The sequence below is a fragment of the Prionailurus viverrinus genome, chromosome B4 (genome assembly GCF_022837055.1).
Source record: "Prionailurus viverrinus isolate Anna chromosome B4, UM_Priviv_1.0, whole genome shotgun sequence".
NCBI lineage: Eukaryota > Metazoa > Chordata > Mammalia > Carnivora > Felidae > Prionailurus > Prionailurus viverrinus.
The window spans coordinates 108,985,431-108,995,219 of NC_062567.1; the positions used below are offsets into that span (position 1 = coordinate 108,985,431).

The window sequence follows — 9,789 nt, forward strand, 5'->3', positions numbered from 1 at the left end:
AACAGAACCTAGAAGGATAGAAGTCAGATTTTTTTTCTCCCTTATGGTGCCATAATGGGCTAATGAAAATATCAAGCAGGGTGAGGTAGGGTGGCCAGGGGGACATTCTTGTAGAAGTGACATTTGAGGAAGAGTGTGAGTGAAGTGGGATGGTGAGCCATGTGGCTCTGGGGAACAGGCAAGAGAATAGTGAAGGCAGAGGCCCAGCAGCAGGGGCATGACTGGCATGTTGTAGCATTCACCCAGCCCAACATCAGGAGGAACTTTCTGCCGTCACCACACCCATGCCTGATCAGCCGAATTCTGCTGGAGGAACTCCCTCCGATGGGCTGACTGTGGCACTGCGGATCTCGCCTCACCTCTCAGATGGGTTCTCAGCACTGCCAGGGCAGCTATTCCAAACATTCACACTTCACTGAGCCAGAAATAATATGAACAACAATAGCAACAACTAACCTTTATTCACACATTCTATGGCTGGTGACATGCTGAGTTATTTTTCCTTGTTTTTCCTCCATACATTCATTTCACTTAATCTTCACCTCGAACACAGAGGTTAGGTACTGTTCTTTTATAGATGAAGCTTAGAGAAGCTTAGAGGGATTAAGCAACTTGACCAAGGACCCTGCTAGTAACTGGTGAGCTAAGAGTCAATCCATAGCCAAGACTGTACTGACCTAATCCAAGTTCCAGCCCTGTCCCTATCAGCAAACTACCTTATCTCAGCCCCTATTTCATTTGCTCAGACAACTGAGCGTGGAGGTGGCCAAGCATGAAAGTGCTCAGATTACTGGCATAATTACCAGCCAAATTTCAGCAACTCGAAGAGACTATTGATTGTAAAAATCACCATTAATTCATATAACCCTAAGAGAAAACATTGCAAATAAATCGTGAAACAATATCAAGACAATTGCTATATAAGAGATGTTCCAAGGTGAAAATAAACCTTTTTCAAGATTCAAAACTTGGTCATTTTTTTGTAAGTTTATTTATTTTTAGAGAGACAGCATGAGTGGGGGAGGGGGCCGAGAGAGCCCAGAGCCTGATGCAGGGCTCAAACCAACAAAACCATGAGATCGTGACCTGAGCTGAAACCAAGAGTCAGACACTTAACCAACTGAGCCACCCAGGCACCCTAAAACTTGATTATTTTTAAGGGTGGTACATCTACACCCATCAAAACCTCTTTGTCAAAAGAGGAGATGTCACTCCCCAAGACTAAAACCTTCTTCCCATGTTGTTTATTCTCTCTTCCTTGACCTTTTTCCATTGAGTTTTCCTTTCTCTCCAGTGTGTTCAACTCTACCTCCCCCAGACTGAAAACATTTTCAGGTCTATTTCATCCTGACAATCCTCTGCTCGACCGATGCTGTGTTATCCTCTAGTTTGTATTCCGTTTTTTCTAATTCTCTTCGTATTTCCTTTTCCTTCCTGTCTTGTACTTATTTATGTTGAGATCTATAAAGGCTATGACAGAGACATCAGATATTTGGCTCCTAATTACAGAGCCTCATATTTGTTTGCAACACTTTGCTGTGGTCATATGTGGTTGTGGTTCTCTGCCCAGCAAACCTTCTAGTGGGAAAACAACCTTCTTCCACATCATCAAATAGAAATACTGTTCAGTTTATATGGTTCAAGAGGACTGATTACCCCAATCTCTTCCTCCAAGAGTGGACACATGATCCAGGACTGGCCAGAATATTATATCAAGATCGGCACTGTCCTCAGGTCGCAACAAGGGTAGGGACATCATCGAAGCTAGGCCAGTCAGAATTCTACCCAACTTTTCTCTTGGAGCTCTCTGAAAGATGGTCTCTCGGCTAAGATTGTTCTTGCACTGCTGGTGGCCATTTTGTTTGCCGTGTGGAAGTAGCTTAAGAGATGGTGAAAGATATGGGTCCCTGATGTCGTTACTCGATCTCCTAGATCCAAAGATGCCTAAAATCAGACTACTCCTAGATTTTTCAGGTACATAAGCTAATACATTACCTTTTGTTCATGCCGTTTGATGTTTCTGTCACTTGCAATCAAGAGTGCTAAAGCAGCGTCCTGTTTTTTCTTTGTTTTATTTTATTTATTTTTATTTTTTATGCAATGGTCACTCAAGTACAGCCACTAAAGGAAACACAGGAAAGGCACAAGAAAACAAAGTTTATTATAATAGGTCTAGAGTATAGCAGGGTCACCTCTTGCCCCACAGGGTCACAGGGGAAGGGCCAAGTTTTTGGTCAGGTGGCAGAAGACAGGAGCAAAGGGAAAGCTGAGGCTAGAGGCGTTTTGGAGTTTCCATGGGGAAGGAAAGGCAGGGCAGAATAAACAGTCTAGGGTTGGCTAAAATGTTTGAATAACTTCAGCAGGCTGTAAACTGTATGGGTGGTCACTAGTTGCCTGACACCCGGCCCTGGGATGATGAAGACAAAAGACTATTGTCTCCTAGGGTGGAGGGCCCGATAAAGCAGATATGGCTCTGGATTGGTTAGTTTGTATATCAAAGGCATGCTCCTAGCTGAGTACTTTGCTATATTTAAGAATTGGCTAGGGGTGCCTGGGTGGCGCAGTCGGTTAAGCGTCTGACTTCAGCCAGGTCACGATCTTGCGGTCCGTGGGTTCGAGCCCCGCGTCAGGCTCTGGGCTAATGGCTCAGAGCCTGGAGCCTGTTTCCGATTCTGTGTCTCCCTCTCTCTCTGCCCCTCCCCCGTTCATGCTCTGTCTCTCTCTGTCCCAAAAATAAAGAAACGTTGAAAAAAAAATTAAAAAAAAAAAAAAAAGAATTGGCTAGCCTCAGAAGGGACAGGCTATCCCCAGCCAGAAAGGTGTTTGGTTTTGTTTTTGTTTTTAAGATGTCAAAACATCATAATATACAGAAAATTAAAAAATATATATACAATACCTAAAGCTTGACAGTTTTCAAAGAGCTTTGATATGCATTATTTTACTCGATCCTATGTACTGGTTACACCACCTGGAACACAAATTTATTCAAGTATTATTTGCTGAATGAATGAGACCTGAGACAGTAGCCTAGGTTGGAGGATGGAGAAGAAATCATAGATTACAGTTGACTCTTGAACAACATGGGGGCTTGGGGCACTGACACCCCTGCCCAGTTGAAAAACCATGTATAACTTTTGACTCCCCCCAAATGTAACTACTAATAGCCTGCTATTGACCAGAATCCCTACCAAAATAAACATGTAATGAACACATATTTTGTGGGTGACATGTATTATATACTGCATTTACAAGAAAGTAAGCTAAAAACAAGATAATCATTAAGAAGAGAAAATAGATTTACGATACCGTACAGCATTTATTTTTTAAAAATCTGTGTGTAAGTTCACCACACAGTTCAAACCAGCACGGTTCAAGGGTCAGTTGTATTTTGTCTTGTTAGAGTGGAAAATATGAGTAGTTAGACTTCGAGAAACCAGGAGATACACATCTGGAATTCAGGAGAGAGAAAACCTAGGGCGATATCAGTACACTTTGGGAATTTAGTTTATTCAGAATGACTTAAAAATCAAAGTAATGTGGAGCTGTTTCATGACTCTCATTGCTATAAACCTGACTTTATTAGAGAAAAATCCTCAAAAATCCATTTAGATTGAAATTCTTCCTCAGTCTGGCAAAGGCAAGACGAATTAAAATGTACTAGGTTGTAAGGATGATAATAAATACATACATAGCACCTTCTGTGTGCCAGGCACCCTTCTAAGCCCTCTGCCTCCATTAATTCATTAAGCCTCATAATAACTCTATGAGGTAAGTGTTATAATCATCTCTATTTACAGATAAGAGACATAAAGAACCAAGCAAAAGCTGCTTGCAGCTAGATGAAAGAGGACTGGCTACCTTAGCATAACTTCCTATTATGGGACGTTCTTGTCCAAGCAGATAAAGTTGCAAACTATTTGTTTCAAGAACATCCTGAAAATTTATTTATCTGAAGAATAGACTGTTCAACTGTGAAAACCAGAATGCTTATCAAAGTGTTGTTTACTCATCGAGAGTTACTTCAAAACCCAAGGCTTGCTGAGTTCACCAAACTTAGACTATTATATCACAAACTTATTAAATCTCACCTTAAAGCAGACTGCCTAAACCTTATCAATATTCATCCTTGAAGTCCTTCTTCTGAGACACACTAAAATTTTATCAAGATGGAACTCTCCCTTACTGCAATAAGCAATGAACTTGGCTTTACTTGACTAACAGGTTATTTTGGTGGGCTTTTCAGGGAGTTGGTAGTTAACAGAATCGAGGGACTAATGTCTCCTGTCCAGTGTTTGCTAACATGTCCATTGATTTTGTGTGGAGAAGGAAATAAATCCAGGATTTACCATCCAAATGGACACCCACCTCACTTGGGTAAAGTAGGTTAAGTTTTAAGTAAAACTAAGCAGAATTCTTTGTGTCTGTTACAGAGCCCAGCATAGCATTAAACTGAATTAAATATGAACATAGACTAAAAGACATAAGCATATACTTAAATGAGTACAGCCAAAAACATCATCCCAACTGGCCAGGTGACAATGAATGTTAGGGTGGAGGAAGGTCCCAGGAAGTGTCAGGCACAGAGATTAAAAATACTACCTTTGGGGGGGGGGGAGGGCGCCTGGGTTTTTCAGTTGGTTAAGCGTCTGACTTTCAATTTCATCTCTTTATCATGAGATCAGGTCCCGCGTCAAGCTCTGCTTGGGATTCTTTCTCTCCCTCTCTCTCTGCCCCTACCCCACTCATGCTCCCTCTGTCTCTATCAAAATAAATAAACATTTTTTAAAAAGTATTACCTTTGAACTCAAAGATGGGCTTAAGTTTCTGGCTCCACTATTTGCCAGAGATTTGACAAACAATTAATTTCCCTGAATCTCAGTAGCTCACCTGTAAAATAGGAACAATGTTAGTACCTACACTACTGAGTTAATATGAGGACTGAAAGGGACTGTGTATGCCAAGAGTTTATCACAGTGTAATTGGTGGTATTTATTGTTATTATTATAATTCACTGCAGGATTTTAGGGCTTGGGGAGAGGGAAGATAAGATTAGTGATACCCTTGAAGGGGAATGGAGAATTCAAAGAGAAGTAACAAAATGTCTTACAAGCTTGGGATTCAGGATAGATTTTTCCAAGGTCATCTGATATTTTTCTGGGAAGACTGGTGACCAAGGCCAGAAGGGTAGTTTCCCAGCTAAACTCTCTCTCCATGTACTATAGCACTGTTTACCTCTCCATAGGGCTGCCTATGCAGAGTTTAGGACTGTAGCAGAAGTTTGACCTTAAAAGTTTAAGAATCTAGAACCCTGAGAGAGAGATGAAATCTGTCAGTGAGAAACACCTAAGTGTTTTTGTGGGGATATGTAGGAGGTGAGTATTGTTTTTTAGATGTTATCACTGATGATGCGAAACAACATGAGCTCACTGAGTCCAAGGTTGTTCTTTTCCAAACTTGCTTACTCACCAACCAAGCCAGTCCTTCCCAGAAGTATGGAGAGGAGATGTTAAGTGATCCCAGTGCCTACTGCTTGCCACACCAGTTTGCTATCTGGCCTCCATCGATGAATAATCTTGGGGAGGGAGGTCATACTTCTCATTATTTGTAGAACTACAGAGCTAATGTTTATTTTGTATTTACCATGTATCCCCAGGGGCTGCTGCTTGGTGTGCATCATTGATTTATTTTCATTTTTATTTATTTATGTGTTTATTTGAGGCACAAGAACCAAGTTTTTTATTTGTTCATTTCTTGAATTTGCAGTATTCCTTGATGACATCCTTGCTTGGCCTGAGATTCTTTGCCATAGTCATCAACCACCACATGACTGCAACCAACCACTTTGCAGGGGTTTCCCTCTTTGTCATTTTGACGGAGGCACACTTGTTCCCCTAGTTTTTTGATGTCATTGACCTTAACTAGGTTGCTTTGGTGTTCAGCACAAAGGGCCTCCGCCAACTTGACAGACATATAGCCTCATCATAGTTGGATGCACGTTCACAAAGATGGGCTTGATGCTTGTCTAAGGCTTTGGCAGCTTTGCAAGTGCCACGTGGTAGGCCATCAATTCCACGTGCTTGGCCATCGTGGATGAGGGTGGTCTTCAGCACCTCTCGTAAAGCAGTGTTAATGCCCATTACACCTCCAGCAGCAATGTCTTCCTCAGCCATGGCAGGTGGGTTAAGGCTGGAGCCGAATCTTGAGTGCCCCCAACCTTCCACCTGCGTGTGACTGGCAGGGGCCGGGACAGAGTGCGTCATCTCATTTAATCCTTCTCACAAAAGTTACCAGTTATTATTACCCCCATCGTTGAACTCCTACTTGACTTGTGGTTTCTTATGAAGTACTCCCAACTTGGTGAAAGAGCCCTGGGGTCAAGAAAACTCAACACTTGTAAGCAGACAGGAGAAACGTGGTGTGGTGTTTGCATGCTGGAACAGAGAAGAGTATAGAGAATCAACACTAATGGATTCAAAGCAGAAGTAACAGGGTAGAAGGCTAGCAGGGTGAAGAAGAAAGGCTAAGGGCTTCTATTTTATCAGTGTGGCCTTAAGCAGTACCTTCACATTCAGGGAAGGGTCTCTAAGCATAAAGATGGGAAGTCATGACTATGAGACTGGAAAGGGTGAACTATTGTCTGATTCTAATGTCCCACTTGGAAAGCCGAACAGTTTTCAGGCCCTAAATGAATTATTGGACCAAGATAAAGGTGTAAAATAGAATACTTTTATATTTATTATATTATTATATGTATATAATTATATAATTTATAATAATTTTTTAAAAATAATTAGGATTAGAATAAATCTTAAATTAGAATCACTAGAATATTCTAATTCTAAATCTAAATTAGAATATTTTTATGTTTATTATATTTATATAATTTATAGTTATATAAATTATATAACATTATTATATTTATTGTATTTATATAAAACTTCCAGTTTTATCTTGTATGACTTGCCTTTTAAGTTAAAACCATCTTAAGATGCAGTTCACATGAGTCTTAATAGTTTTAATTCCACCTCTCATCTCTTTATAAGAAATAGGAGAGTGATTCATTTCTGTGTTAGTTAACACCAAACCCTTTCTCAGCAATATTTAAAATGTAAATAAAAGTTCTTCAAGAGTAACCCAAAGGCAACAGCTGAGCTGTGCCAACGTTGTGAGGTAAACATAAATCCTTCCACAAATGTTCTAACTTGTTGAACTGTGGATTTCCAAGTTGCAAACGCAAAGGATCCATTAAGCAATCTTAAAAGAGAGGACACCGCCCTAGAAAAACTGAGATTTGCCAAATTCTTCATACCTCTTTCAGGAACTTACCTGACATTCCTGAGTGTCTTCTATGGTCAGTGATCTGTGCAAGCCTCCATAGGGATACAGAAATGGATGAACATGAATTTGGACAAAAATTACAATGCAAATTAGGGAATGAGTCAGTGGCAAACTATACAAAGTTTAAAGAAATTAGAGAAGGGAGAGAGTGTTAGATGGAAGGCCTTAGAATGTAGGTGGGATTTGAATTTGGTCTTTGATGGGTAAGTGGGTTGAGGTGATGGGGTGGGGGGCAGGGGTAGAGGTTTGAAGTAAGTAGAATGGCTAGCCTATTTTTTTTGCTTATTTATTTATTTTGAGGAGGGGTGGACAGAGAGAGAGAGAGAGAGAGAGAGAGAGAGAGAGAGAGAATCTCAAGCAGGCTGTGCAGTCAGTGCAGAGCCCAATGTGGGACTCGAACTCACGAACCGTAAGATCATGACCTATGGCGAAATCAAGAAATGGACACTTAACTGCCTGAGCCACCCAGGAGCCCAAACAGCATGTTTTGACTGAAGTGGAAATTATAGCTGTCTGGCCCCGATGATAGTGTGGCGCTATAAACTCACTGGTTTGGTTTCTAAAGTGAGCCATTAAAAATTAGGTAAAGTGATTTTCTTTACTGTCACTGAATAATGTGAAAAGTGTTGCCAGATATATCCCTCTGCCCTCTAGACACACTCTCCACCTTTCTTCTCCTCCAAAGACTGGTGTTAAGGATCTTCCTTACCTTTTGGTTTGGTCAGTGGGGTGACCTGTAAAAGATCCAAGGAAAAGAGGTGCATGTAGTGAAGGAATTTATTTCCCTTCTTGCAGGGTCATCCTGGACTACTTCAGCCCACACAAGAATTTCACAACACCTTTTGGCCTTTGGGTTCCAAAATCCTTCTCCTCTTCTGGTTGGGTGTAGGGGTGCAAACATCCTAGTACTACTGTGACCCCATTCCCTACACCCTGTCATGCCTTTGTAAAGAGTCCCTTTATTAAACCTTCCTCAAGTTATCCTAAAATGAGCATATTCTCTTCTCTGCAGAGACCTCCATCAGACCGGAGCTACAGATACACCGGGCCTCTCCTCACCTCAATCCCAGGAGGAGCACCAAGGTGTACGGGGTGTACGGGGTCCCACACTCCAGGCCAAAGTTTATTGGAAGGATATATTGACACCTGAGCAAAATTAGACCAATCGGATACTCAGGGGGAGTTTACATTAAGAAATTCTTCATATGAACTAGAGGAGGTGAAGCCCTTTTTGCACAGTAAGTGGACTGAGAGGCAGAGAAAGTTGGTCTGTAGAGACATTTTACTTATTGAAGTTGTCTGAGTTTAATGGTTTTTCAGTCCTTGGTTCTAGTCCCACTTGACAGCCAAGTAAACTCTCGTCCCTAGGTCCTGTGAGGTAACTCTTGTTTTCTTATAGAAGTACCACATACACACATTCACGCATGCGCGCACAAGCACACGGTTTTGTTGGTTTAAGCACGTTCAAGTTATTTGCTGTTACTTCCAGCCAGAGACACTTAACTAATAGAAGACTTGCTACATATAATCCCAGTTACCACTTACAGAGTACTTCGTGTATGCCAGACTCCAGCATGACTTATCTTGTTTCATGTTCTCACCTTCTCTGAGAAGTTGTTTTCCCGTGACCCAGACTTTCACTTTCTTGGCTTAAAAGTTCTTTCCGATGACTCCCTCTCTGTGACCCTCATTTTTTTTCTGGGTGTCTCTCTCAAGGGGTGCCTCATTAAGTGGTTTCTGATGGCCAAATGCCGAAGGGAGAGCTTTCCCCATACCACCAACACGCACTTCTCAGACACAGGCTGGGTGTCCTACAATGGAACTCGATTCTGACACCATCCGGCCCCAGAGATAGCATCCGATCCCACAGGTAAAGGGCCCAGTCCTGCAGGATCATCCTCCATTTCAGACACCAGTTGCAAGCCCAGGTTGTTACCTGTACTTCTGACTGACCAGCTCTAAATTAGAGGTTCTCAGTGCCCCCCCCTTGGGTTGGATTCATTTGTCAGAGCAGCTCAAAGAGCTCGGGAAACCCGTTTACTCATTAGATTACCCATTTATTGCAAAGGATTTTACAGGATACAAATCAACAGCCAGATGAAGAGAGGCATAGGCAAGGAATGGGCAGAGCGCACAGAGCTTCCATGATCTTCCAAGTTCACCTCTTCCCCGAATCTCCTCGTGCTCACCCATCCTGAAACTCTCTGCACCCTGGCCTTTGGGTCTTTATGGAGGCTTCGTTACACTGGCATGGTTAATTAAATTTTTTGCCATTGCTAATTGAACTCAATTTTTAGCCCTTCTTGCCTCCTCAATGGGGCGGTGGCAGGGGGCAGGGGTGAGGTGCTGAAAGGGGCTGAAAATGTTCCAACCCTTAGGCATGGTTAGTTGCCTTGGTAACCAACCCCCATCCCTAGGTGCTTTCCAAAAGTTACCTTATTAACATAAATC

At 41.9% G+C, this 9,789-nt stretch overlaps 1 pseudogene; it reads right to left on the reverse strand.

The window, feature by feature from the left end:
* Positions 1–5,744: 5,744 nt before the first annotated feature.
* LOC125170986 (40S ribosomal protein S12-like) lies at positions 5,745–6,170 on the reverse strand (annotated as a pseudogene).
* Positions 6,171–9,789: the final 3,619 nt, after the last annotated feature.